The 24,842-nt window shown below is 33.7% G+C and overlaps 20 non-coding genes across 20 annotated transcripts; 10 read left to right on the forward strand and 10 right to left on the reverse strand.

Annotated features, from left to right (window-relative positions):
• Positions 1-427: 427 nt before the first annotated feature.
• On the reverse strand, positions 428-499 carry TRNAQ-CUG (transfer RNA glutamine (anticodon CUG)). The gene has a single exon. It is a non-coding gene; the product is annotated as a tRNA-Gln (tRNA).
• A 1,547-nt stretch (positions 500-2,046) lies between these two features.
• Positions 2,047-2,118, forward strand: TRNAQ-UUG (transfer RNA glutamine (anticodon UUG)). Its single transcript has one exon. It is a non-coding gene; the product is annotated as a tRNA-Gln (tRNA).
• An 826-nt stretch (positions 2,119-2,944) lies between these two features.
• On the reverse strand, positions 2,945-3,016 carry TRNAQ-CUG (transfer RNA glutamine (anticodon CUG)). The gene has a single exon. It is a non-coding gene; the product is annotated as a tRNA-Gln (tRNA).
• A 1,547-nt stretch (positions 3,017-4,563) lies between these two features.
• On the forward strand, positions 4,564-4,635 carry TRNAQ-UUG (transfer RNA glutamine (anticodon UUG)). The gene has a single exon. It is a non-coding gene; the product is annotated as a tRNA-Gln (tRNA).
• Positions 4,636-5,461: 826 nt separating this feature from the next.
• On the reverse strand, positions 5,462-5,533 carry TRNAQ-CUG (transfer RNA glutamine (anticodon CUG)). The gene has a single exon. It is a non-coding gene; the product is annotated as a tRNA-Gln (tRNA).
• Positions 5,534-7,080: 1,547 nt separating this feature from the next.
• Positions 7,081-7,152, forward strand: TRNAQ-UUG (transfer RNA glutamine (anticodon UUG)). Its single transcript has one exon. It is a non-coding gene; the product is annotated as a tRNA-Gln (tRNA).
• Positions 7,153-7,978: 826 nt separating this feature from the next.
• On the reverse strand, positions 7,979-8,050 carry TRNAQ-CUG (transfer RNA glutamine (anticodon CUG)). Its single transcript has one exon. It is a non-coding gene; the product is annotated as a tRNA-Gln (tRNA).
• Positions 8,051-9,597: 1,547 nt separating this feature from the next.
• On the forward strand, positions 9,598-9,669 carry TRNAQ-UUG (transfer RNA glutamine (anticodon UUG)). Its single transcript has one exon. It is a non-coding gene; the product is annotated as a tRNA-Gln (tRNA).
• Positions 9,670-10,495: 826 nt separating this feature from the next.
• TRNAQ-CUG (transfer RNA glutamine (anticodon CUG)) lies at positions 10,496-10,567 on the reverse strand. Its single transcript has one exon. It is a non-coding gene; the product is annotated as a tRNA-Gln (tRNA).
• A 1,547-nt stretch (positions 10,568-12,114) lies between these two features.
• Positions 12,115-12,186, forward strand: TRNAQ-UUG (transfer RNA glutamine (anticodon UUG)). Its single transcript has one exon. It is a non-coding gene; the product is annotated as a tRNA-Gln (tRNA).
• Positions 12,187-13,012: 826 nt separating this feature from the next.
• On the reverse strand, positions 13,013-13,084 carry TRNAQ-CUG (transfer RNA glutamine (anticodon CUG)). Its single transcript has one exon. It is a non-coding gene; the product is annotated as a tRNA-Gln (tRNA).
• Positions 13,085-14,631: 1,547 nt separating this feature from the next.
• Positions 14,632-14,703, forward strand: TRNAQ-UUG (transfer RNA glutamine (anticodon UUG)). The gene has a single exon. It is a non-coding gene; the product is annotated as a tRNA-Gln (tRNA).
• An 826-nt stretch (positions 14,704-15,529) lies between these two features.
• On the reverse strand, positions 15,530-15,601 carry TRNAQ-CUG (transfer RNA glutamine (anticodon CUG)). The gene has a single exon. It is a non-coding gene; the product is annotated as a tRNA-Gln (tRNA).
• A 1,547-nt stretch (positions 15,602-17,148) lies between these two features.
• On the forward strand, positions 17,149-17,220 carry TRNAQ-UUG (transfer RNA glutamine (anticodon UUG)). Its single transcript has one exon. It is a non-coding gene; the product is annotated as a tRNA-Gln (tRNA).
• An 826-nt stretch (positions 17,221-18,046) lies between these two features.
• Positions 18,047-18,118, reverse strand: TRNAQ-CUG (transfer RNA glutamine (anticodon CUG)). Its single transcript has one exon. It is a non-coding gene; the product is annotated as a tRNA-Gln (tRNA).
• Positions 18,119-19,665: 1,547 nt separating this feature from the next.
• Positions 19,666-19,737, forward strand: TRNAQ-UUG (transfer RNA glutamine (anticodon UUG)). The gene has a single exon. It is a non-coding gene; the product is annotated as a tRNA-Gln (tRNA).
• Positions 19,738-20,563: 826 nt separating this feature from the next.
• On the reverse strand, positions 20,564-20,635 carry TRNAQ-CUG (transfer RNA glutamine (anticodon CUG)). The gene has a single exon. It is a non-coding gene; the product is annotated as a tRNA-Gln (tRNA).
• A 1,547-nt stretch (positions 20,636-22,182) lies between these two features.
• TRNAQ-UUG (transfer RNA glutamine (anticodon UUG)) lies at positions 22,183-22,254 on the forward strand. The gene has a single exon. It is a non-coding gene; the product is annotated as a tRNA-Gln (tRNA).
• Positions 22,255-23,080: 826 nt separating this feature from the next.
• On the reverse strand, positions 23,081-23,152 carry TRNAQ-CUG (transfer RNA glutamine (anticodon CUG)). The gene has a single exon. It is a non-coding gene; the product is annotated as a tRNA-Gln (tRNA).
• A 1,547-nt stretch (positions 23,153-24,699) lies between these two features.
• TRNAQ-UUG (transfer RNA glutamine (anticodon UUG)) lies at positions 24,700-24,771 on the forward strand. The gene has a single exon. It is a non-coding gene; the product is annotated as a tRNA-Gln (tRNA).
• The last annotated feature ends 71 nt before the right edge of the window (positions 24,772-24,842 follow it).

Below are 24,842 nucleotides of genomic sequence, written 5' to 3' on the forward strand. Positions count from 1 at the left end.
CTGTTTTTCTAAAGTAAATCCATAACCATGAAGTAGAATCTTTCGAAAGACATGTCAGATGTATTAATCTGAATTCCTCTTTCAAAGAAATGCACAATTAAATGCACTGTGTAAGTCAAGAATGTTGTCAGATAAGAAATCAGCAAAATTAACTATCTTATTACTGATCATACAGATGAGAAAGAAAAAGAACCTCTTGCTCAAATTGTGGATGGGAAAGAACAGTTTTTAGCTTTCAGCTTCTGTACTTATGTTTATGATTAATTCATTTCTTTATATTGTATTATCGCTATCTAGATGGATATAGCCATGTATACATAGATACATACTTATACGTTGATAAGTTTCAGTATAAAGCTTTGACGTTATGTTTTTCCAAGTCCAAATTCTAAGAAATTAGTGAAATATTAAATCTCATAATTCAAGCAGGTCCCACCGAGATTTGAACTCGGATCACTGGATTCAGAGTCCAGAGTGCTAACCATTACACCATGGAACCCCGCCATACATGAGGGCTTTTTCCATTGAGACAAAAGAGAGCGCATCAGTGCGGGGGCTTTTCTTACATTGATGAAAAGATATCTCAGTTGAATGCTCATAGTGTAAAGAGCGATAATGTGATTTGATTCTTTTCAGCTACATTCTTCATAACAGTGTTAAATGTGCAAACGTTTATCAGGGCATGCAATTTACAAAATAATGATCATCTTTGACTGAAGAATATTAAAACATTCTACATTTCCAAACTACTACATCCATTTCTCTGTCTCTCACATGGGTGGCTCCAAAGAGCAATGGTTGGCACTTTGGACTTTGCATGCAAAGGTACCAGTCCAATTCTTTGAGGTACTTCTTTACTACTCTTGACCTTTTCCATTTCTGTCATCTTTGTTTATTTATAGCTCTAATCCAACACCAGTAGGTTGAAAGAGACAAATATTGACTCCTTTCAAAATGTCCAACAGCTTGAACAAGTTACAGAAATACGAACTTTATAATACTTTTACATCACATTCCTAGACAAAGTAGTGTGACATTACAAAATCCTATCCTGTTTTTCTCACATGCATTTCAGAGGGCTGATTCCCAGCATTCCTTTTTGAAGATTTCCACACTATTGATAAGGCGAATATAGCACATTTTGAAAGAGATGTTTTCTTAAATCAAACCTAGAGAACCACAATGACGGTATCATTCAGATAGTAGAAATGTTTTTTGTATATTAGTATGGAAGTTGTGAAATAAAATATTTCTCATGCTGATTTTCAACAGTCGATCTGCAATCATGAAATATAAGCTTTTGCTTGGAGGCCTCAAAGGTACTGATCTAATTTTCTTTTTTAAAATTATTCACAGATCGTATGATATGCTTTGTACAAATCAACTATGTTGTTAGATCAAAATTGATTAAAAAGTGACTATCTCAATTTCAGGACATATAGACGAGGAAGGAGAAGGCGCTCATGTTTCAAATGCGGAGAGGCAACAACTGTTCATTATTTTCACCTCTATTAATTATATGTATTTTTATAATGTATATATTTATATTTTCCGATAAATATACATAGACATATAGCGATATATAGGGAGATACATACATATAAGTTGATACGTACAAGTTTATAAGTAAATGAGATGTTTTTCCAATTAATACTTCTAAGAACTGAATGGAAACAAAATCATAAAGTTTAGATAAGTCCCACTGAGCTTTGTACTTAGATCCCTGTTTTCAGAGTCCAGATTGACAAGCATAACACCATCAACCCACCTGTACCAGGTTGAGCTTTCCGTTTTGACAGAAGAGATTGCATTCACAGGGAAATCTTAATTTTTATTGCAAAATCTTATCTCACATAAAAAGTACTGTTCAACAGAGTCATAGCGTTACTTGAGTCCTTTGTGCAACATACTTCCCTAACATAGTTCAATGGGCAAAAGTTGAACAGAATAGAAAAGTAATACAATTCTGTTTGTCTTTGACTGTAGAAAATAAAAAATGTGAAATGTCCACATTGCTGCAGCAATTTGCTCCCCTGTCACATGGGAGGTTCCATGGTGTAATGGTTAGCACTTTGGACTTTGAATCCAAGGATCCGAGTTCAAATCTCGGTGGGACCACTTTCATGACTTATGACCAAATCTTTTTCTGTCAAGTGTATTCATAAATATCATAAATCTAACACGGGTAGAGTGAAACATTAATTTATTGATTGTATTTTAAAAGTCTATTTGATGTGAGCAAATTATAGAACTTTTAGAAAACATGGAAATTAAATGGCTCAAAATAATGAGACATTTTGTGAGCTGACTCCGCTTTCTCAAACTCATCACAAGGGGCTGATGCAAGATATTACTTGTTTAAATCTTACTGTTATTGATAAGGGGAACAAGGAACTTTTTTAATTGGAAAGCCTTCATTAAAAGAAAACTTGAGGAATCAAATTGTGTATTTTGGGGGCAGAAGAGATGAACTTTTAAATAACAATCTTGAAATTCAGACACACAGATATTTACACTCTGTTTTTCTAAAGTAAATCCATAACCATGAAGTAGAATCTTTCGAAAGACATGTCAGATGTATTAATCTGAATTCCTCTTTCAAAGAAATGCACAATTAAATGCACTGTGTAAGTCAAGAATGTTGTCAGATAAGAAATCAGCAAAATTAACTATCTTATTACTGATCATACAGATGAGAAAGAAAAAGAACCTCTTGCTCAAATTGTGGATGGGAAAGAACAGTTTTTAGCTTTCAGCTTCTGTACTTATGTTTATGATTAATTCATTTCTTTATATTGTATTATCGCTATCTAGATGGATATAGCCATGTATACATAGATACATACTTATACGTTGATAAGTTTCAGTATAAAGCTTTGACGTTATGTTTTTCCAAGTCCAAATTCTAAGAAATTAGTGAAATATTAAATCTCATAATTCAAGCAGGTCCCACCGAGATTTGAACTCGGATCGCTGGATTCAGAGTCCAGAGTGCTAACCATTACACCATGGAACCCCGCCATACATGAGGGCTTTTTCCATTGAGACAAAAGAGAGCGCATCAGTGCGGGGGCTTTTCTTACATTGATGAAAAGATATCTCAGTTGAATGCTCATAGTGTAAAGAGCGATAATGTGATTTGATTCTTTTCAGCTACATTCTTCATAACAGTGTTAAATGTGCAAACGTTTATCAGGGCATGCAATTTACAAAATAATGATCATCTTTGACTGAAGAATATTAAAACATTCTACATTTCCAAACTACTACATCCATTTCTCTGTCTCTCACATGGGTGGCTCCAAAGAGCAATGGTTGGCACTTTGGACTTTGCATGCAAAGGTACCAGTCCAATTCTTTGAGGTACTTCTTTACTACTCTTGACCTTTTCCATTTCTGTCATCTTTGTTTATTTATAGCTCTAATCCAACACCAGTAGGTTGAAAGAGACAAATATTGACTCCTTTCAAAATGTCCAACAGCTTGAACAAGTTACAGAAATACGAACTTTATAATACTTTTACATCACATTCCTAGACAAAGTAGTGTGACATTACAAAATCCTATCCTGTTTTTCTCACATGCATTTCAGAGGGCTGATTCCCAGCATTCCTTTTTGAAGATTTCCACACTATTGATAAGGCGAATATAGCACATTTTGAAAGAGATGTTTTCTTAAATCAAACCTAGAGAACCACAATGACGGTATCATTCAGATAGTAGAAATGTTTTTTGTATATTAGTATGGAAGTTGTGAAATAAAATATTTCTCATGCTGATTTTCAACAGTCGATCTGCAATCATGAAATATAAGCTTTTGCTTGGAGGCCTCAAAGGTACTGATCTAATTTTCTTTTTTAAAATTATTCACAGATCGTATGATATGCTTTGTACAAATCAACTATGTTGTTAGATCAAAATTGATTAAAAAGTGACTATCTCAATTTCAGGACATATAGACGAGGAAGGAGAAGGCGCTCATGTTTCAAATGCGGAGAGGCAACAACTGTTCATTATTTTCACCTCTATTAATTATATGTATTTTTATAATGTATATATTTATATTTTCCGATAAATATACATAGACATATAGCGATATATAGGGAGATACATACATATAAGTTGATACGTACAAGTTTATAAGTAAATGAGATGTTTTTCCAATTAATACTTCTAAGAACTGAATGGAAACAAAATCGTAAAGTTTAGATAAGTCCCACTGAGCTTTGTACTTAGATCCCTGTTTTCAGAGTCCAGATTGACAAGCATAACACCATCAACCCACCTGTACCAGGTTGAGCTTTCCGTTTTGACAGAAGAGATTGCATTCACAGGGAAATCTTAATTTTTATTGCAAAATCTTATCTCACATAAAAAGTACTGTTCAACAGAGTCATAGCGTTACTTGAGTCCTTTGTGCAACATACTTCCCTAACATAGTTCAATGGGCAAAAGTTGAACAGAATAGAAAAGTAATACAATTCTGTTTGTCTTTGACTGTAGAAAATAAAAAATGTGAAATGTCCACATTGCTGCAGCAATTTGCTCCCCTGTCATATGGGAGGTTCCATGGTGTAATGGTTAGCACTTTGGACTTTGAATCCAAGGATCCGAGTTCAAATCTCGGTGGGACCACTTTCATGACTTATGACCAAATCTTTTTCTGTCAAGTGTATTCATAAATATCATAAATCTAACACGGGTAGAGTGAAACATTAATTTATTGATTGTATTTTAAAAGTCTATTTGATGTGAGCAAATTATAGAACTTTTAGAAAACATGGAAATTAAATGGCTCAAAATAATGAGACATTTTGTGAGCTGACTCTGTTTTCTCAAACTCATCACAAGGGGCTGATGCAAGATATTACTTGTTTAAATCTTACTGTTATTGATAAGGGGAACAAGGAACTTTTTTAATTGGAAAGCCTTCATTAAAAGAAAACTTGAGGAATCAAATTGTGTATTTTGGGGGCAGAAGAGATGAACTTTTAAATAACAATCTTGAAATTCAGACACACAGATATTTACACTCTGTTTTTCTAAAGTAAATCCATAACCATGAAGTAGAATCTTTCGAAAGACATGTCAGATGTATTAATCTGAATTCCTCTTTCAAAGAAATGCACAATTAAATGCACTGTGTAAGTCAAGAATGTTGTCAGATAAGAAATCAGCAAAATTAACTATCTTATTACTGATCATACAGATGAGAAAGAAAAAGAACCTCTTGCTCAAATTGTGGATGGGAAAGAACAGTTTTTAGCTTTCAGCTTCTGTACTTATGTTTATGATTAATTCATTTCTTTATATTGTATTATCGCTATCTAGATGGATATAGCCATGTATACATAGATACATACTTATACGTTGATAAGTTTCAGTATAAAGCTTTGACGTTATGTTTTTCCAAGTCCAAATTCTAAGAAATTAGTGAAATATTAAATCTCATAATTCAAGCAGGTCCCACCGAGATTTGAACTCGGATCACTGGATTCAGAGTCCAGAGTGCTAACCATTACACCATGGAACCCCGCCATACATGAGGGCTTTTTCCATTGAGACAAAAGAGAGCGCATCAGTGCGGGGGCTTTTCTTACATTGATGAAAAGATATCTCAGTTGAATGCTCATAGTGTAAAGAGCGATAATGTGATTTGATTCTTTTCAGCTACATTCTTCATAACAGTGTTAAATGTGCAAACGTTTATCAGGGCATGCAATTTACAAAATAATGATCATCTTTGACTGAAGAATATTAAAACATTCTACATTTCCAAACTACTACATCCATTTCTCTGTCTCTCACATGGGTGGCTCCAAAGAGCAATGGTTGGCACTTTGGACTTTGCATGCAAAGGTACCAGTCCAATTCTTTGAGGTACTTCTTTACTACTCTTGACCTTTTCCATTTCTGTCATCTTTGTTTATTTATAGCTCTAATCCAACACCAGTAGGTTGAAAGAGACAAATATTGACTCCTTTCAAAATGTCCAACAGCTTGAACAAGTTACAGAAATACGAACTTTATAATACTTTTACATCACATTCCTAGACAAAGTAGTGTGACATTACAAAATCCTATCCTGTTTTTCTCACATGCATTTCAGAGGGCTGATTCCCAGCATTCCTTTTTGAAGATTTCCACACTATTGATAAGGCGAATATAGCACATTTTGAAAGAGATGTTTTCTTAAATCAAACCTAGAGAACCACAATGACGGTATCATTCAGATAGTAGAAATGTTTTTTGTATATTAGTATGGAAGTTGTGAAATAAAATATTTCTCATGCTGATTTTCAACAGTCGATCTGCAATCATGAAATATAAGCTTTTGCTTGGAGGCCTCAAAGGTACTGATCTAATTTTCTTTTTTAAAATTATTCACAGATCGTATGATATGCTTTGTACAAATCAACTATGTTGTTAGATCAAAATTGATTAAAAAGTGACTATCTCAATTTCAGGACATATAGACGAGGAAGGAGAAGGCGCTCATGTTTCAAATGCGGAGAGGCAACAACTGTTCATTATTTTCACCTCTATTAATTATATGTATTTTTATAATGTATATATTTATATTTTCCGATAAATATACATAGACATATAGCGATATATAGGGAGATACATACATATAAGTTGATACGTACAAGTTTATAAGTAAATGAGATGTTTTTCCAATTAATACTTCTAAGAACTGAATGGAAACAAAATCATAAAGTTTAGATAAGTCCCACTGAGCTTTGTACTTAGATCCCTGTTTTCAGAGTCCAGATTGACAAGCATAACACCATCAACCCACCTGTACCAGGTTGAGCTTTCCGTTTTGACAGAAGAGATTGCATTCACAGGGAAATCTTAATTTTTATTGCAAAATCTTATCTCACATAAAAAGTACTGTTCAACAGAGTCATAGCGTTACTTGAGTCCTTTGTGCAACATACTTCCCTAACATAGTTCAATGGGCAAAAGTTGAACAGAATAGAAAAGTAATACAATTCTGTTTGTCTTTGACTGTAGAAAATAAAAAATGTGAAATGTCCACATTGCTGCAGCAATTTGCTCCCCTGTCACATGGGAGGTTCCATGGTGTAATGGTTAGCACTTTGGACTTTGAATCCAAGGATCCGAGTTCAAATCTCGGTGGGACCACTTTCATGACTTATGACCAAATCTTTTTCTGTCAAGTGTATTCATAAATATCATAAATCTAACACGGGTAGAGTGAAACATTAATTTATTGATTGTATTTTAAAAGTCTATTTGATGTGAGCAAATTATAGAACTTTTAGAAAACATGGAAATTAAATGGCTCAAAATAATGAGACATTTTGTGAGCTGAGTCCGCTTTCTCAAACTCATTACAAGGGGCTGATGCAAGATATTACTTGTTTAAATCTTACTGGTATTGATAAGGGGAACAAGGAACTTTTTTAATTGGAAAGCCTTCATTAAAAGAAAACTTGAGGAATCAAATTGTGTATTTTGGGGGCAGAAGAGATGAACTTTTAAATAACAATCTTGAAATTCAGACACACAGATATTTACACTCTGTTTTTCTAAAGTAAATCCATAACCATGAAGTAGAATCTTTCGAAAGACATGTCAGATGTATTAATCTGAATTCCTCTTTCAAAGAAATGCACAATTAAATGCACTGTGTAAGTCAAGAATGTTGTCAGATAAGAAATCAGCAAAATTAACTATCTTATTACTGATCATACAGATGAGAAAGAAAAAGAACCTCCTGCTCAAATTGTGGATGGGAAAGAACAGTTTTTAGTTTTCAGCTTCTGTACTTATGTTTATGATTAATTCATTTCTTTATATTGTATTATCGCTATCTAGATGGATATAGCCATGTATACATAGATACATACTTATACGTTGATAAGTTTCAGTTTAAAGCTTTGACGTTATGTTTTTCCAAGTCCAAATTCTAAGAAATTAGTGAAATATTAAATCTCATAATTCAAGCAGGTCCCACCGAGATTTGAACTCGGATCGCTGGATTCAGAGTCCAGAGTGCTAACCATTACACCATGGAACCCAGCCATACACGAGAGCTTTTTCCATTGAGACAAAAGAGAGCGCATCAGTGCGGGGGCTTTTCTTACATTGATGAAAAGATATCTCAGTTGAATGCTCATAGTGTAAAGAGCGATAATATGATTTGATTCTTTTCAGCTACATTCTCCATAACAGTGTTAAATGTGCAAACGTTTATCAGGACATGCAATTTACAAAATAATGATCATCTTTGAATGAAGAATATTAAAACATTCTACATTTCCAAACTACTACATCCATTTCTCTGTCTCTCACATGGGTGGCTCCAAAGAGCAATGGTTGGCACTTTGGACTTTGCATGCAAAGGTACCAGTCCAATTCTTTGAGGTACTTCTTTACTACTCTTGACCTTTTCCATTTCTGTCATCTTTGTTTATTGATAGCTCTAATCCAACACCAGTAGGTTGAAAGAGACAAATATTGACTCCTTTCAAAATGTCCAACAACTTGAACAAGTTACAGAAATACGAACTTTATAATACTTTTACATCACATTCCTAGACAAAATAGTGTGACATTACAAAATCCTATCCTGTTTTTCTCAAATGCATTTCAGAGGGCTGATTCCCAGCATTCCTTTTTGAAGATTTCCACACTATTGATAAGGCGAATATAGCACATTTTGAAAGAGATGTTTTCTTAAATCAAACCTAGAGAACCACAATGACGGTATCATTCAGATAGTAGAAATGTTTTTTGTATATTAGTATGGAAGTTGTGAAATAAAACATTTCTCATGCTGATTTTCAACAGTCGATCTGCAATCATGAAATATAAGCTTTTGCTTGGAGGCCTCAAAGGTACTGATCTAATTTTCTTTTTTAAAATTATTCACAGATCGTATGATATGCTTTGTACAAATCAACTATGTTGTTAGATCAAAATTGATTAAAAAGTGACTATCTCAATTTCAGGACATATAGAAGAGGAAGGAGAAGGCGCTCATGTTTCAAATGCGGAGAGGCAACAACTGTTCATTATTTTCACCTCTATTAATTATATGTATTTTTATAATGTATATATTTATATTTTCCGATAAATATACATAGACATATAGCGATATATAGGGAGATACATACATATAAGTTGATACGTACAAGTTTATAAGTAAATGAGATGTTTTTCCAATTAATACTTCTAAGAACTGAATGGAAACAAAATCGTAAAGTTTAGATAAGTCCCACTGAGCTTTGTTCTTAGATCCCTGTTTTCAGAGTCCAGATTGACAAGCATAACACCATCAACCCACCTGTACCAGGTTGAGCTTTCCGTTTTGACAGAAGAGATTGCATTCACAGGGAAATCTTAATTTTTATTGCAAAATCTTATCTCACATAAAAAGTACTGTTCAACAGAGTCATAGCGTTACTTGAGTCCTTTGTGCAACATACTTCCCTAACATAGTTCAATGGGCAAAAGTTGAACAGAATAGAAAAGTAATACAATTCTGTTTGTCTTTGACTGTAGAAAATAAAAAATGTGAAATGTCCACATTGCTGCAGCAATTTGCTCCCCTGTCACATGGGAGGTTCCATGGTGTAATGGTTAGCACTTTGGACTTTGAATCCAAGGATCCGAGTTCAAATCTCGGTGGGACCACTTTCATGACTTATGACCAAATCTTTTTCTGTCAAGTGTATTCATAAATATCATAAATCTAACACGGGTAGAGTGAAACATTAATTTATTGATTGTATTTTAAAAGTCTATTTGATGTGAGCAAATTATAGAACTTTTAGAAAACATGGAAATTAAATGGCTCAAAATAATGAGACATTTTGTGAGCTGAGTCCGCTTTCTCAAACTCATTACAAGGGGCTGATGCAAGATATTACTTGTTTAAATCTTACTGGTATTGATAAGGGGAACAAGGAACTTTTTTAATTGGAAAGCCTTCATTAAAAGAAAACTTGAGGAATCAAATTGTGTATTTTGGGGGCAGAAGAGATGAACTTTTAAATAACAATCTTGAAATTCAGACACACAGATATTTACACTCTGTTTTTCTAAAGTAAATCCATAACCATGAAGTAGAATCTTTCGAAAGACATGTCAGATGTATTAATCTGAATTCCTCTTTCAAAGAAATGCACAATTAAATGCACTGTGTAAGTCAAGAATGTTGTCAGATAAGAAATCAGCAAAATTAACTATCTTATTACTGATCATACAGATGAGAAAGAAAAAGAACCTCCTGCTCAAATTGTGGATGGGAAAGAACAGTTTTTAGTTTTCAGCTTCTGTACTTATGTTTATGATTAATTCATTTCTTTATATTGTATTATCGCTATCTAGATGGATATAGCCATGTATACATAGATACATACTTATACGTTGATAAGTTTCAGTTTAAAGCTTTGACGTTATGTTTTTCCAAGTCCAAATTCTAAGAAATTAGTGAAATATTAAATCTCATAATTCAAGCAGGTCCCACCGAGATTTGAACTCGGATCGCTGGATTCAGAGTCCAGAGTGCTAACCATTACACCATGGAACCCAGCCATACACGAGAGCTTTTTCCATTGAGACAAAAGAGAGCGCATCAGTGCGGGGGCTTTTCTTACATTGATGAAAAGATATCTCAGTTGAATGCTCATAGTGTAAAGAGCGATAATATGATTTGATTCTTTTCAGCTACATTCTCCATAACAGTGTTAAATGTGCAAACGTTTATCAGGACATGCAATTTACAAAATAATGATCATCTTTGAATGAAGAATATTAAAACATTCTACATTTCCAAACTACTACATCCATTTCTCTGTCTCTCACATGGGTGGCTCCAAAGAGCAATGGTTGGCACTTTGGACTTTGCATGCAAAGGTACCAGTCCAATTCTTTGAGGTACTTCTTTACTACTCTTGACCTTTTCCATTTCTGTCATCTTTGTTTATTGATAGCTCTAATCCAACACCAGTAGGTTGAAAGAGACAAATATTGACTCCTTTCAAAATGTCCAACAGCTTGAACAAGTTACAGAAATACGAACTTTATAATACTTTTACATCACATTCCTAGACAAAATAGTGTGACATTACAAAATCCTATCCTGTTTTTCTCAAATGCATTTCAGAGGGCTGATTCCCAGCATTCCTTTTTGAAGATTTCCACACTATTGATAAGGCGAATATAGCACATTTTGAAAGAGATGTTTTCTTAAATCAAACCTAGAGAACCACAATGACGGTATCATTCAGATAGTAGAAATGTTTTTTGTATATTAGTATGGAAGTTGTGAAATAAAACATTTCTCATGCTGATTTTCAACAGTCGATCTGCAATCATGAAATATAAGCTTTTGCTTGGAGGCCTCAAAGGTACTGATCTAATTTTCTTTTTTAAAATTATTCACAGATCGTATGATATGCTTTGTACAAATCAACTATGTTGTTAGATCAAAATTGATTAAAAAGTGACTATCTCAATTTCAGGACATATAGAAGAGGAAGGAGAAGGCGCTCATGTTTCAAATGCGGAGAGGCAACAACTGTTCATTATTTTCACCTCTATTAATTATATGTATTTTTATAATGTATATATTTATATTTTCCGATAAATATACATAGACATATAGCGATATATAGGGAGATACATACATATAAGTTGATACGTACAAGTTTATAAGTAAATGAGATGTTTTTCCAATTAATACTTCTAAGAACTGAATGGAAACAAAATCGTAAAGTTTAGATAAGTCCCACTGAGCTTTGTTCTTAGATCCCTGTTTTCAGAGTCCAGATTGACAAGCATAACACCATCAACCCACCTGTACCAGGTTGAGCTTTCCGTTTTGACAGAAGAGATTGCATTCACAGGGAAATCTTAATTTTTATTGCAAAATCTTATCTCACATAAAAAGTACTGTTCAACAGAGTCATAGCGTTACTTGAGTCCTTTGTGCAACATACTTCCCTAACATAGTTCAATGGGCAAAAGTTGAACAGAATAGAAAAGTAATACAATTCTGTTTGTCTTTGACTGTAGAAAATAAAAAATGTGAAATGTCCACATTGCTGCAGCAATTTGCTCCCCTGTCACATGGGAGGTTCCATGGTGTAATGGTTAGCACTTTGGACTTTGAATCCAAGGATCCGAGTTCAAATCTCGGTGGGACCACTTTCATGACTTATGACCAAATCTTTTTCTGTCAAGTGTATTCATAAATATCATAAATCTAACACGGGTAGAGTGAAACATTAATTTATTGATTGTATTTTAAAAGTCTATTTGATGTGAGCAAATTATAGAACTTTTAGAAAACATGGAAATTAAATGGCTCAAAATAATGAGACATTTTGTGAGCTGACTCTGTTTTCTCAAACTCATCACAAGGGGCTGATGCAAGATATTACTTGTTTAAATCTTACTGTTATTGATAAGGGGAACAAGGAACTTTTTTAATTGGAAAGCCTTCATTAAAAGAAAACTTGAGGAATCAAATTGTGTATTTTGGGGGCAGAAGAGATGAACTTTTAAATAACAATCTTGAAATTCAGACACACAGATATTTACACTCTGTTTTTCTAAAGTAAATCCATAACCATGAAGTAGAATCTTTCGAAAGACATGTCAGATGTATTAATCTGAATTCCTCTTTCAAAGAAATGCACAATTAAATGCACTGTGTAAGTCAAGAATGTTGTCAGATAAGAAATCAGCAAAATTAACTATCTTATTACTGATCATACAGATGAGAAAGAAAAAGAACCTCTTGCTCAAATTGTGGATGGGAAAGAACAGTTTTTAGCTTTCAGCTTCTGTACTTATGTTTATGATTAATTCATTTCTTTATATTGTATTATCGCTATCTAGATGGATATAGCCATGTATACATAGATACATACTTATACGTTGATAAGTTTCAGTATAAAGCTTTGACGTTATGTTTTTCCAAGTCCAAATTCTAAGAAATTAGTGAAATATTAAATCTCATAATTCAAGCAGGTCCCACCGAGATTTGAACTCGGATCACTGGATTCAGAGTCCAGAGTGCTAACCATTACACCATGGAACCCCGCCATACATGAGGGCTTTTTCCATTGAGACAAAAGAGAGCGCATCAGTGCGGGGGCTTTTCTTACATTGATGAAAAGATATCTCAGTTGAATGCTCATAGTGTAAAGAGCGATAATGTGATTTGATTCTTTTCAGCTACATTCTTCATAACAGTGTTAAATGTGCAAACGTTTATCAGGGCATGCAATTTACAAAATAATGATCATCTTTGACTGAAGAATATTAAAACATTCTACATTTCCAAACTACTACATCCATTTCTCTGTCTCTCACATGGGTGGCTCCAAAGAGCAATGGTTGGCACTTTGGACTTTGCATGCAAAGGTACCAGTCCAATTCTTTGAGGTACTTCTTTACTACTCTTGACCTTTTCCATTTCTGTCATCTTTGTTTATTTATAGCTCTAATCCAACACCAGTAGGTTGAAAGAGACAAATATTGACTCCTTTCAAAATGTCCAACAGCTTGAACAAGTTACAGAAATACGAACTTTATAATACTTTTACATCACATTCCTAGACAAAGTAGTGTGACATTACAAAATCCTATCCTGTTTTTCTCACATGCATTTCAGAGGGCTGATTCCCAGCATTCCTTTTTGAAGATTTCCACACTATTGATAAGGCGAATATAGCACATTTTGAAAGAGATGTTTTCTTAAATCAAACCTAGAGAACCACAATGACGGTATCATTCAGATAGTAGAAATGTTTTTTGTATATTAGTATGGAAGTTGTGAAATAAAATATTTCTCATGCTGATTTTCAACAGTCGATCTGCAATCATGAAATATAAGCTTTTGCTTGGAGGCCTCAAAGGTACTGATCTAATTTTCTTTTTTAAAATTATTCACAGATCGTATGATATGCTTTGTACAAATCAACTATGTTGTTAGATCAAAATTGATTAAAAAGTGACTATCTCAATTTCAGGACATATAGACGAGGAAGGAGAAGGCGCTCATGTTTCAAATGCGGAGAGGCAACAACTGTTCATTATTTTCACCTCTATTAATTATATGTATTTTTATAATGTATATATTTATATTTTCCGATAAATATACATAGACATATAGCGATATATAGGGAGATACATACATATAAGTTGATACGTACAAGTTTATAAGTAAATGAGATGTTTTTCCAATTAATACTTCTAAGAACTGAATGGAAACAAAATCATAAAGTTTAGATAAGTCCCACTGAGCTTTGTACTTAGATCCCTGTTTTCAGAGTCCAGATTGACAAGCATAACACCATCAACCCACCTGTACCAGGTTGAGCTTTCCGTTTTGACAGAAGAGATTGCATTCACAGGGAAATCTTAATTTTTATTGCAAAATCTTATCTCACATAAAAAGTACTGTTCAACAGAGTCATAGCGTTACTTGAGTCCTTTGTGCAACATACTTCCCTAACATAGTTCAATGGGCAAAAGTTGAACAGAATAGAAAAGTAATACAATTCTGTTTGTCTTTGACTGTAGAAAATAAAAAATGTGAAATGTCCACATTGCTGCAGCAATTTGCTCCCCTGTCACATGGGAGGTTCCATGGTGTAATGGTTAGCACTTTGGACTTTGAATCCAAGGATCCGAGTTCAAATCTCGGTGGGACCACTTTCATGACTTATGACCAAATCTTTTTCTGTCAAGTGTATTCATAAATATCATAAATCTAACACGGGTAGAGTGAAACATTAATTTATTGATTGTATTTTAAAAGTCTATTTGATGTGAGCAAATTATAGAACTTTTAGAAAACATGGAAATTAAATGGCTCAAAATAATGAGACATTTTGTGAGCTGACTCCGCTTTCTCAAACTCATCACAAGGGGCTGATGCAAGATATTACTTGTTTAAATCTTACTGTTATTGATAAGGGGAACAAGGAACTTTTTTAATTGGAAAGCCTTCATTAAAAGAAAACTTGAGGAATCAAATTGTGTATTTTGGGGGCAGAAGAGATGAACTTTTAAATAACAATCTTGAAATTCAGACACACAGATATTTACACTCTGTTTTTCTAAAGTAAATCCATAACCATGAAGTAGAATCTTTCGAAAGACATGTCAGATGTATTAATCTGAATTCCTCTTTCAAAGAAATGCACAATTAAATGCACTGTGTAAGTCAAGAATGTTGTCAGATAAGAAATCAGCAAAATTAACTATCTTATTACTGATCATACAGATGAGAAAGAAAAAGAACCTCTTGCTCAAATTGTGGATGGGAAAGAACAGTTTTTAGCTTTCAGCTTCTGTACTTATGTTTATGATTAATTCATTTCTTTATATTGTATTATCGCTATCTAGATGGATATAGCCATGTATACATAGATACATACTTATACGTTGATAAGTTTCAGTATAAAGCTTTGACGTTATGTTTTTCCAAGTCCAAATTCTAAGAAATTAGTGAAATATTAAATCTCATAATTCAAGCAGGTCCCACCGAGATTTGAACTCGGATCGCTGGATTCAGAGTCCAGAGTGCTAACCATTACACCATGGAACCCCGCCATACATGAGGGCTTTTTCCATTGAGACAAAAGAGAGCGCATCAGTGCGGGGGCTTTTCTTACATTGATGAAAAGATATCTCAGTTGAATGCTCATAGTGTAAAGAGCGATAATGTGATTTGATTCTTTTCAGCTACATTCTTCATAACAGTGTTAAATGTGCAAACGTTTATCAGGGCATGCAATTTACAAAATAATGATCATCTTTGACTGAAGAATATTAAAACATTCTACATTTCCAAACTACTACATCCATTTCTCTGTCTCTCACATGGGTGGCTCCAAAGAGCAATGGTTGGCACTTTGGACTTTGCATGCAAAGGTACCAGTCCAATTCTTTGAGGTACTTCTTTACTACTCTTGACCTTTTCCATTTCTGTCATCTTTGTTTATTTATAGCTCTAATCCAACACCAGTAGGTTGAAAGAGACAAATATTGACTCCTTTCAAAATGTCCAACAGCTTGAACAAGTTACAGAAATACGAACTTTATAATACTTTTACATCACATTCCTAGACAAAGTAGTGTGACATTACAAAATCCTATCCTGTTTTTCTCACATGCATTTCAGAGGGCTGATTCCCAGCATTCCTTTTTGAAGATTTCCACACTATTGATAAGGCGAATATAGCACATTTTGAAAGAGATGTTTTCTTAAATCAAACCTAGAGAACCACAATGACGGTATCATTCAGATAGTAGAAATGTTTTTTGTATATTAGTATGGAAGTTGTGAAATAAAATATTTCTCATGCTGATTTTCAACAGTCGATCTGCAATCATGAAATATAAGCTTTTGCTTGGAGGCCTCAAAGGTACTGATCTAATTTTCTTTTTTAAAATTATTCACAGATCGTATGATATGCTTTGTACAAATCAACTATGTTGTTAGATCAAAATTGATTAAAAAGTGACTATCTCAATTTCAGGACATATAGACGAGGAAGGAGAAGGCGCTCATGTTTCAAATGCGGAGAGGCAACAACTGTTCATTATTTTCACCTCTATTAATTATATGTATTTTTATAATGTATATATTTATATTTTCCGATAAATATACATAGACATATAGCGATATATAGGGAGATACATACATATAAGTTGATACGTACAAGTTTATAAGTAAATGAGATGTTTTTCCAATTAATACTTCTAAGAACTGAATGGAAACAAAATCATAAAGTTTAGATAAGTCCCACTGAGCTTTGTACTTAGATCCCTGTTTTCAGAGTCCAGATTGACAAGCATAACACCATCAACCCACCTGTACCAGGTTGAGCTTTCCGTTTTGACAGAAGAGATTGCATTCACAGGGAAATCTTAATTTTTATTGCAAAATCTTATCTCACATAAAAAGTACTGTTCAACAGAGTCATAGCGTTACTTGAGTCCTTTGTGCAACATACTTCCCTAACATAGTTCAATGGGCAAAAGTTGAACAGAATAGAAAAGTAATACAATTCTGTTTGTCTTTGACTGTAGAAAATAAAAAATGTGAAATGTCCACATTGCTGCAGCAATTTGCTCCCCTGTCACATGGGAGGTTCCATGGTGTAATGGTTAGCACTTTGGACTTTGAATCCAAGGATCCGAGTTCAAATCTCGGTGGGACCACTTTCATGACTTATGACCAAATCTTTTTCTGTCAAGTGTATTCATAAATATCATAAATCTAACACGGGTAGAGTGAAACATTAATTTATTGATTGTATTTTAAAAGTCTATTTGATGTGAGCAAATTATAGAACTTTTAGAAAACATGGAAATTAAATGGCTCAAAATAATGAGACATTTTGTGAGCTGAGTCCGCTTTCTCAAACTCATTACAAGGGGCTGATGCAAGATATTACTTGTTTAAATCTTACTGGTATTGATAAGGGGAACAAGGAACTTTTTTAATTGGAAAGCCTTCATTAAAAGAAAACTTGAGGAATCAAATTGTGTATTTTGGGGGCAGAAGAGATGAACTTTTAAATAACAATCTTGAAATTCAGACACACAGATATTTACACTCTGTTTTTCTAAAGTAAATCCATAACCATGAAGTAGAATCTTTCGAAAGACATGTCAGATGTATTAATCTGAATTCCTCTTTCAAAGAAATGCACAATTAAATGCACTGTGTAAGTCAAGAATGTTGTCAGATAAGAAATCAGCAAAATTAACTATCTTATTACTGATCATACAGATGAGAAAGAAAAAGAACCTCCTGCTCAAATTGTGGATGGGAAAGAACAGTTTTTAGTTTTCAGCTTCTGTACTTATGTTTATGATTAATTCATTTCTTTATATTGTATTATCGCTATCTAGATGGATATAGCCATGTATACATAGATACATACTTATACGTTGATAAGTTTCAGTTTAAAGCTTTGACGTTATGTTTTTCCAAGTCCAAATTCTAAGAAATTAGTGAAATATTAAATCTCATAATTCAAGCAGGTCCCACCGAGATTTGAACTCGGATCGCTGGATTCAGAGTCCAGAGTGCTAACCATTACACCATGGAACCCAGCCATACACGAGAGCTTTTTCCATTGAGACAAAAGAGAGCGCATCAGTGCGGGGGCTTTTCTTACATTGATGAAAAGATATCTCAGTTGAATGCTCATAGTGTAAAGAGCGATAATATGATTTGATTCTTTTCAGCTACATTCTCCATAACAGTGTTAAATGTGCAAACGTTTATCAGGACATGCAATTTACAAAATAATGATCATCTTTGAATGAAGAATATTAAAACATTCTACATTTCCAAACTACTACATCCATTTCTCTGTCTCTCACATGGGTGGCTCCAAAGAGCAATGGTTGGCACTTTGGACTTTGCATGCAAAGGTACCAGTCCAATTCTTTGAGGTACTTCTTTACTACTCTTGACCTTTTCCATTTCTGTCATCTTTGTTTATTGATAGCTCTAATCCAACACCAGTAGGTTGAAAGAGACAAATATTGACTCCTTTCAAAATGTCCAACAGCTTGAACAAGTTACAGAAATACGAACTTTATAATACTTTTACATCACATTCCTAGACAAAATAGTGTGACATTACAAAATCCTATCCTGTTTTTCTCAAATGCATTTCAGAGGGCTGATTCCCAGCATTCCTTTTTGAAGATTTCCACACTATTGATAAGGCGAATATAGCACATTTTGAAAGAGATGTTTTCTTAAATCAAACCTAGAGAACCACAATGACGGTATCATTCAGATAGTAGAAATGTTTTTTGTATATTAGTATGGAAGTTGTGAAATAAAACATTTCTCATGCTGATTTTCAACAGTCGATCTGCAATCATGAAATATAAGCTTTTGCTTGGAGGCCTCAAAGGTACTGATCTAATTTTCTTTTTTAAAATTATTCACAGATCGTATGATATGCTTTGTACAAATCAACTATGTTGTTAGATCAAAATTGATTAAAATGTGACTATCTCAATTTCAGGACATATAGAAGAGGAAGGAGAAGGCGCTCATGTTTCAAATGCGGAGAGGCAACAACTGTTCATTATTTTCACCTCTATTAATTATATGTATTTTTATAATGTATATATTTATATTTTCCGATAAATATACATAGACATATAGCGATATATAGGGAGATACATACATATAAGTTGATACGTACAAGTTTATAAGTAAATGAGATGTTTTTCCAATTAATACTTCTAAGAACTGAATGGAAACAAAATCGTAAAGTTTAGATAAGTCCCACTGAGCTTTGTTCTTAGATCCCTGTTTTCAGAGTCCAGATTGACAAGCATAACACCATCAACCCACCTGTACCAGGTTGAGCTTTCCGTTTTGACAGAAGAGATTGCATTCACAGGGAAATCTTAATTTTTATTGCAAAATCTTATCTCACATAAAAAGTACTGTTCAACAGAGTCATAGCGTTACTTGAGTCCTTTGTGCAACATACTTCCCTAACATAGTTCAATGGGCAAAAGTTGAACAGAATAGAAAAGTAATACAATTCTGTTTGTCTTTGACTGTAGAAAATAAAAAATGTGAAATGTCCACATTGCTGCAGCAATTTGCTCCCCTGTCACATGGGAGGTTCCATGGTGTAATGGTTAGCACTTTGGACTTTGAATCCAAGGATCCGAGTTCAAATCTCGGTGGGACCACTTTCATGACTTATGACCAAATCTTTTTCTGTCAAGTGTATTCATAAATATCATAAATCTAACACGGGTAGAGTGAAACATTAATTTATTGATTGTATTTTAAAAGTCTATTTGATGTGAGCAAATTATAGAACTTTTAGAAAACATGGAAATTAAATGGCTCAAAATAATGAGACATTTTGTGAGCTGACTCTGTTTTCTCAAACTCATCACAAGGGGCTGATGCAAGATATTACTTGTTTAAATCTTACTGTTATTGATAAGGGGAACAAGGAACTTTTTTAATTGGAAAGCCTTCATTAAAAGAAAACTTGAGGAATCAAATTGTGTATTTTGGGGGCAGAAGAGATGAACTTTTAAATAACAATCTTGAAATTCAGACACACAGATATTTACACTCTGTTTTTCTAAAGTAAATCCATAACCATGAAGTAGAATCTTTCGAAAGACATGTCAGATGTATTAATCTGAATTCCTCTTTCAAAGAAATGCACAATTAAATGCACTGTGTAAGTCAAGAATGTTGTCAGATAAGAAATCAGCAAAATTAACTATCTTATTACTGATCATACAGATGAGAAAGAAAAAGAACCTCTTGCTCAAATTGTGGATGGGAAAGAACAGTTTTTAGCTTTCAGCTTCTGTACTTATGTTTATGATTAATTCATTTCTTTATATTGTATTATCGCTATCTAGATGGATATAGCCATGTATACATAGATACATACTTATACGTTGATAAGTTTCAGTATAAAGCTTTGACGTTATGTTTTTCCAAGTCCAAATTCTAAGAAATTAGTGAAATATTAAATCTCATAATTCAAGCAGGTCCCACCGAGATTTGAACTCGGATCGCTGGATTCAGAGTCCAGAGTGCTAACCATTACACCATGGAACCCCGCCATACATGAGGGCTTTTTCCATTGAGACAAAAGAGAGCGCATCAGTGCGGGGGCTTTTCTTACATTGATGAAAAGATATCTCAGTTGAATGCTCATAGTGTAAAGAGCGATAATGTGATTTGATTCTTTTCAGCTACATTCTTCATAACAGTGTTAAATGTGCAAACGTTTATCAGGGCATGCAATTTACAAAATAATGATCATCTTTGACTGAAGAATATTAAAACATTCTACATTTCCAAACTACTACATCCATTTCTCTGTCTCTCACATGGGTGGCTCCAAAGAGCAATGGTTGGCACTTTGGACTTTGCATGCAAAGGTACCAGTCCAATTCTTTGAGGTACTTCTTTACTACTCTTGACCTTTTCCATTTCTGTCATCTTTGTTTATTTATAGCTCTAATCCAACACCAGTAGGTTGAAAGAGACAAATATTGACTCCTTTCAAAATGTCCAACAGCTTGAACAAGTTACAGAAATACGAACTTTATAATACTTTTACATCACATTCCTAGACAAAGTAGTGTGACATTACAAAATCCTATCCTGTTTTTCTCACATGCATTTCAGAGGGCTGATTCCCAGCATTCCTTTTTGAAGATTTCCACACTATTGATAAGGCGAATATAGCACATTTTGAAAGAGATGTTTTCTTAAATCAAACCTAGAGAACCACAATGACGGTATCATTCAGATAGTAGAAATGTTTTTTGTATATTAGTATGGAAGTTGTGAAATAAAATATTTCTCATGCTGATTTTCAACAGTCGATCTGCAATCATGAAATATAAGCTTTTGCTTGGAGGCCTCAAAGGTACTGATCTAATTTTCTTTTTTAAAATTATTCACAGATCGTATGATATGCTTTGTACAAATCAACTATGTTGTTAGATCAAAATTGATTAAAAAGTGACTATCTCAATTTCAGGACATATAGACGAGGAAGGAGAAGGCGCTCATGTTTCAAATGCGGAGAGGCAACAACTGTTCATTATTTTCACCTCTATTAATTATATGTATTTTTATAATGTATATATTTATATTTTCCGATAAATATACATAGACATATAGCGATATATAGGGAGATACATACATATAAGTTGATACGTACAAGTTTATAAGTAAATGAGATGTTTTTCCAATTAATACTTCTAAGAACTGAATGGAAACAAAATCGTAAAGTTTAGATAAGTCCCACTGAGCTTTGTACTTAGATCCCTGTTTTCAGAGTCCAGATTGACAAGCATAACACCATCAACCCACCTGTACCAGGTTGAGCTTTCCGTTTTGACAGAAGAGATTGCATTCACAGGGAAATCTTAATTTTTATTGCAAAATCTTATCTCACATAAAAAGTACTGTTCAACAGAGTCATAGCGTTACTTGAGTCCTTTGTGCAACATACTTCCCTAACATAGTTCAATGGGCAAAAGTTGAACAGAATAGAAAAGTAATACAATTCTGTTTGTCTTTGACTGTAGAAAATAAAAAATGTGAAATGTCCACATTGCTGCAGCAATTTGCTCCCCTGTCACATGGGAGGTTCCATGGTGTAATGGTTAGCACTTTGGACTTTGAATCCAAGGATCCGAGTTCAAATCTCGGTGGGACCACTTTCATGACTTATGACCAAATCTTTTTCTGTCAAGTGTATTCATAAATATCATAAATCTAACACGGGTAGAGTGAAACATTAATTTATTGATTGTATTTTAAAAGTCTATTTGATGTGAGCAAATTATAGAACTTTTAGAAAACATGGAAATTAAATGGCTCAAAATAATGAGACATTTTGTGAGCTGACTCTGTTTTCTCAAACTCATCACAAGGGGCTGATGCAAGATATTACTTGTTTAAATCTTACTGTTATTGATAAGGGGAACAAGGAACTTTTTTAATTGGAAAGCCTTCATTAAAAGAAAACTTGAGGAATCAAATTGTGTATTTTGGGGGCAGAAGAGATGAACTTTTAAATAACAATCTTGAAATTCAGACACACAGATATTTACACTCTGTTTTTCTAAAGTAAATCCATAACCATGAAGTAGAATCTTTCGAAAGACATGTCAGATGTATTAATCTGAATTTCTCTTTCAAAGAAATGCACAATTAAATGCACTGTGTAAGTCAAGAATGTTGTCAGATAAGAAATCAGCAAAATTAACTATCTTATTACTGATCATACAGATGAGAAAGAAAAAGAACCTCTTGCTCAAATTGTGGATTGGAAAGAACAGTTTTTAGTTTTCAGCTTCTGTACTTATGTTTATGATTAATTAATTTCTTTATATTGTATTATCGCTATCTAGATGGATATAACCATGTATACATAGATACATACTTATACGTTGATAAGTTTCAGTATAAAGCTTTGACGTTATGTTTTTCCAAGTCCAAATTCTAAGAAATTAGTGAAATATTAAATCTCATAATTCAAGCAGGTCCCACCGAGATTTGAACTCGGATCGCTGGATTCAGAGTCCAGAGTGCTAACCATTACACCATGGAACCCAGCCATACACGAGAGCTTTTTCCATTGAGACAAAAGAGAGCGCATCAGTGCGGGGGCTTTTCTTACATTGATGAAAAGATATCTCAGTTGAATGCTCATAGTGTAAAGAGCGATAATGTGATTTGATTCTTTTCAGCTACATTCTCCATAACAGTGTTAAATGTGCAAACGTTTATCAGGACATGCAATTTACAAAATAATGATCATCTTTGACTGAAGAATATTAAAACATTCTACATTTCCAAACTACTACATCCATTTCTCTGTCTCTCACATGGGTGGCTCCAAAGAGCAATGGTTGGCACTTTGGACTTTGCATGCAAAGGTACCAGTCCAATTCTTTGAGGTACTTCTTTACTACTCTTGACCTTTTCCATTTCTGTCATCTTTGTTTATTGATAGCTCCAATCCAACACCAGTAGGTTGAAAGAGACAAATATTGACTCCTTTCAAAATGTCCAACAGCTTGAACAAGTTACAGAAATACGAACTTTATAATACTTTTACATCACATTCCTAGACAAAATAGTGTGACATTACAAAATCCTATCCTGTTTTTCTCAAATGCATTTCAGAGGGCTGATTCCCAGCATTCCTTTTTGAAGATTTCCACACTATTGATAAGGCGAATATAGCACATTTTGAAAGAGATGTTTTCTTAAATCAAACCTAGAGAACCACAATGACGGTATCATTCAGATAGTAGAAATGTTTTTTGTATATTAGTATGGAAGTTGTGAAATAAAACATTTCTCATGCTGATTTTCAACAGTCGATCTGCAATCATGAAATATAAGCTTTTGCTTGGAGGCCTCAAAGGCACTGATCTAATTTTCTTTTTTAAAATTATTCACAGATCGTATGATATGCTTTGTACAAATCAACTATGTTGTTAGATCAAAATTGATTAAAAAGTGACTATCTCAATTTCAGGACATATAGAAGAGGAAGGAGAAGGCGCTCATGTTTCAAATGCAGAGAGGCAACAACTGTTCATTATTTTCACCTCTATTAATTATATGTATTTTCATAATGTATATATTTATATTTTCCGATAAATATACATAGACATATAGCGATATATAGGGAGATACATACATATAAGTTGATACGTACAAGTTTATAAGTAAATGAGATGTTTTTCCAATTAATACTTCTAAGAACTGAATGGAAACAAAATCGTAAAGTTTAGATAAGTCCCACTGAGCTTTGTACTTAGATCCCTGTTTTCAGAGTCCAGATTGACAAGCATAACACCATCAACCCACCTGTACCAGGTTGAGCTTTCCGTTTTGACAGAAGAGATTGCATTCACAGGGAAATCTTAATTTTTATTGCAAAATCTTATCTCACATAAAAAGTACTGTTCAACAGAGTCATAGCGTTACTTGAGTCCTTTGTGCAACATACTTCCCTAACATAGTTCAATGGGCAAAAGTTGAACAGAATAGAAAAGTAATACAATTCTGTTTGTCTTTGACTGTAGAAAATAAAAAATGTGAAATGTCCACATTGCTGCAGCAATTTGCTCCCCTGTCACATGGGAGGTTCCATGGTGTAATGGTTAGCACTTTGGACTTTGAATCCAAGGATCCGAGTTCAAATCTCGGTGGGACCACTTTCATGACTTATGACCAAATCTTTTTCTGTCAAGTGTATTCATAAATATCATAAATCTAACACGGGTAG

The sequence above is a fragment of the Lissotriton vulgaris genome, unplaced genomic scaffold (genome assembly GCF_964263255.1).
Source record: "Lissotriton vulgaris unplaced genomic scaffold, aLisVul1.2 SCAFFOLD_714, whole genome shotgun sequence".
NCBI lineage: Eukaryota > Metazoa > Chordata > Amphibia > Caudata > Salamandridae > Lissotriton > Lissotriton vulgaris.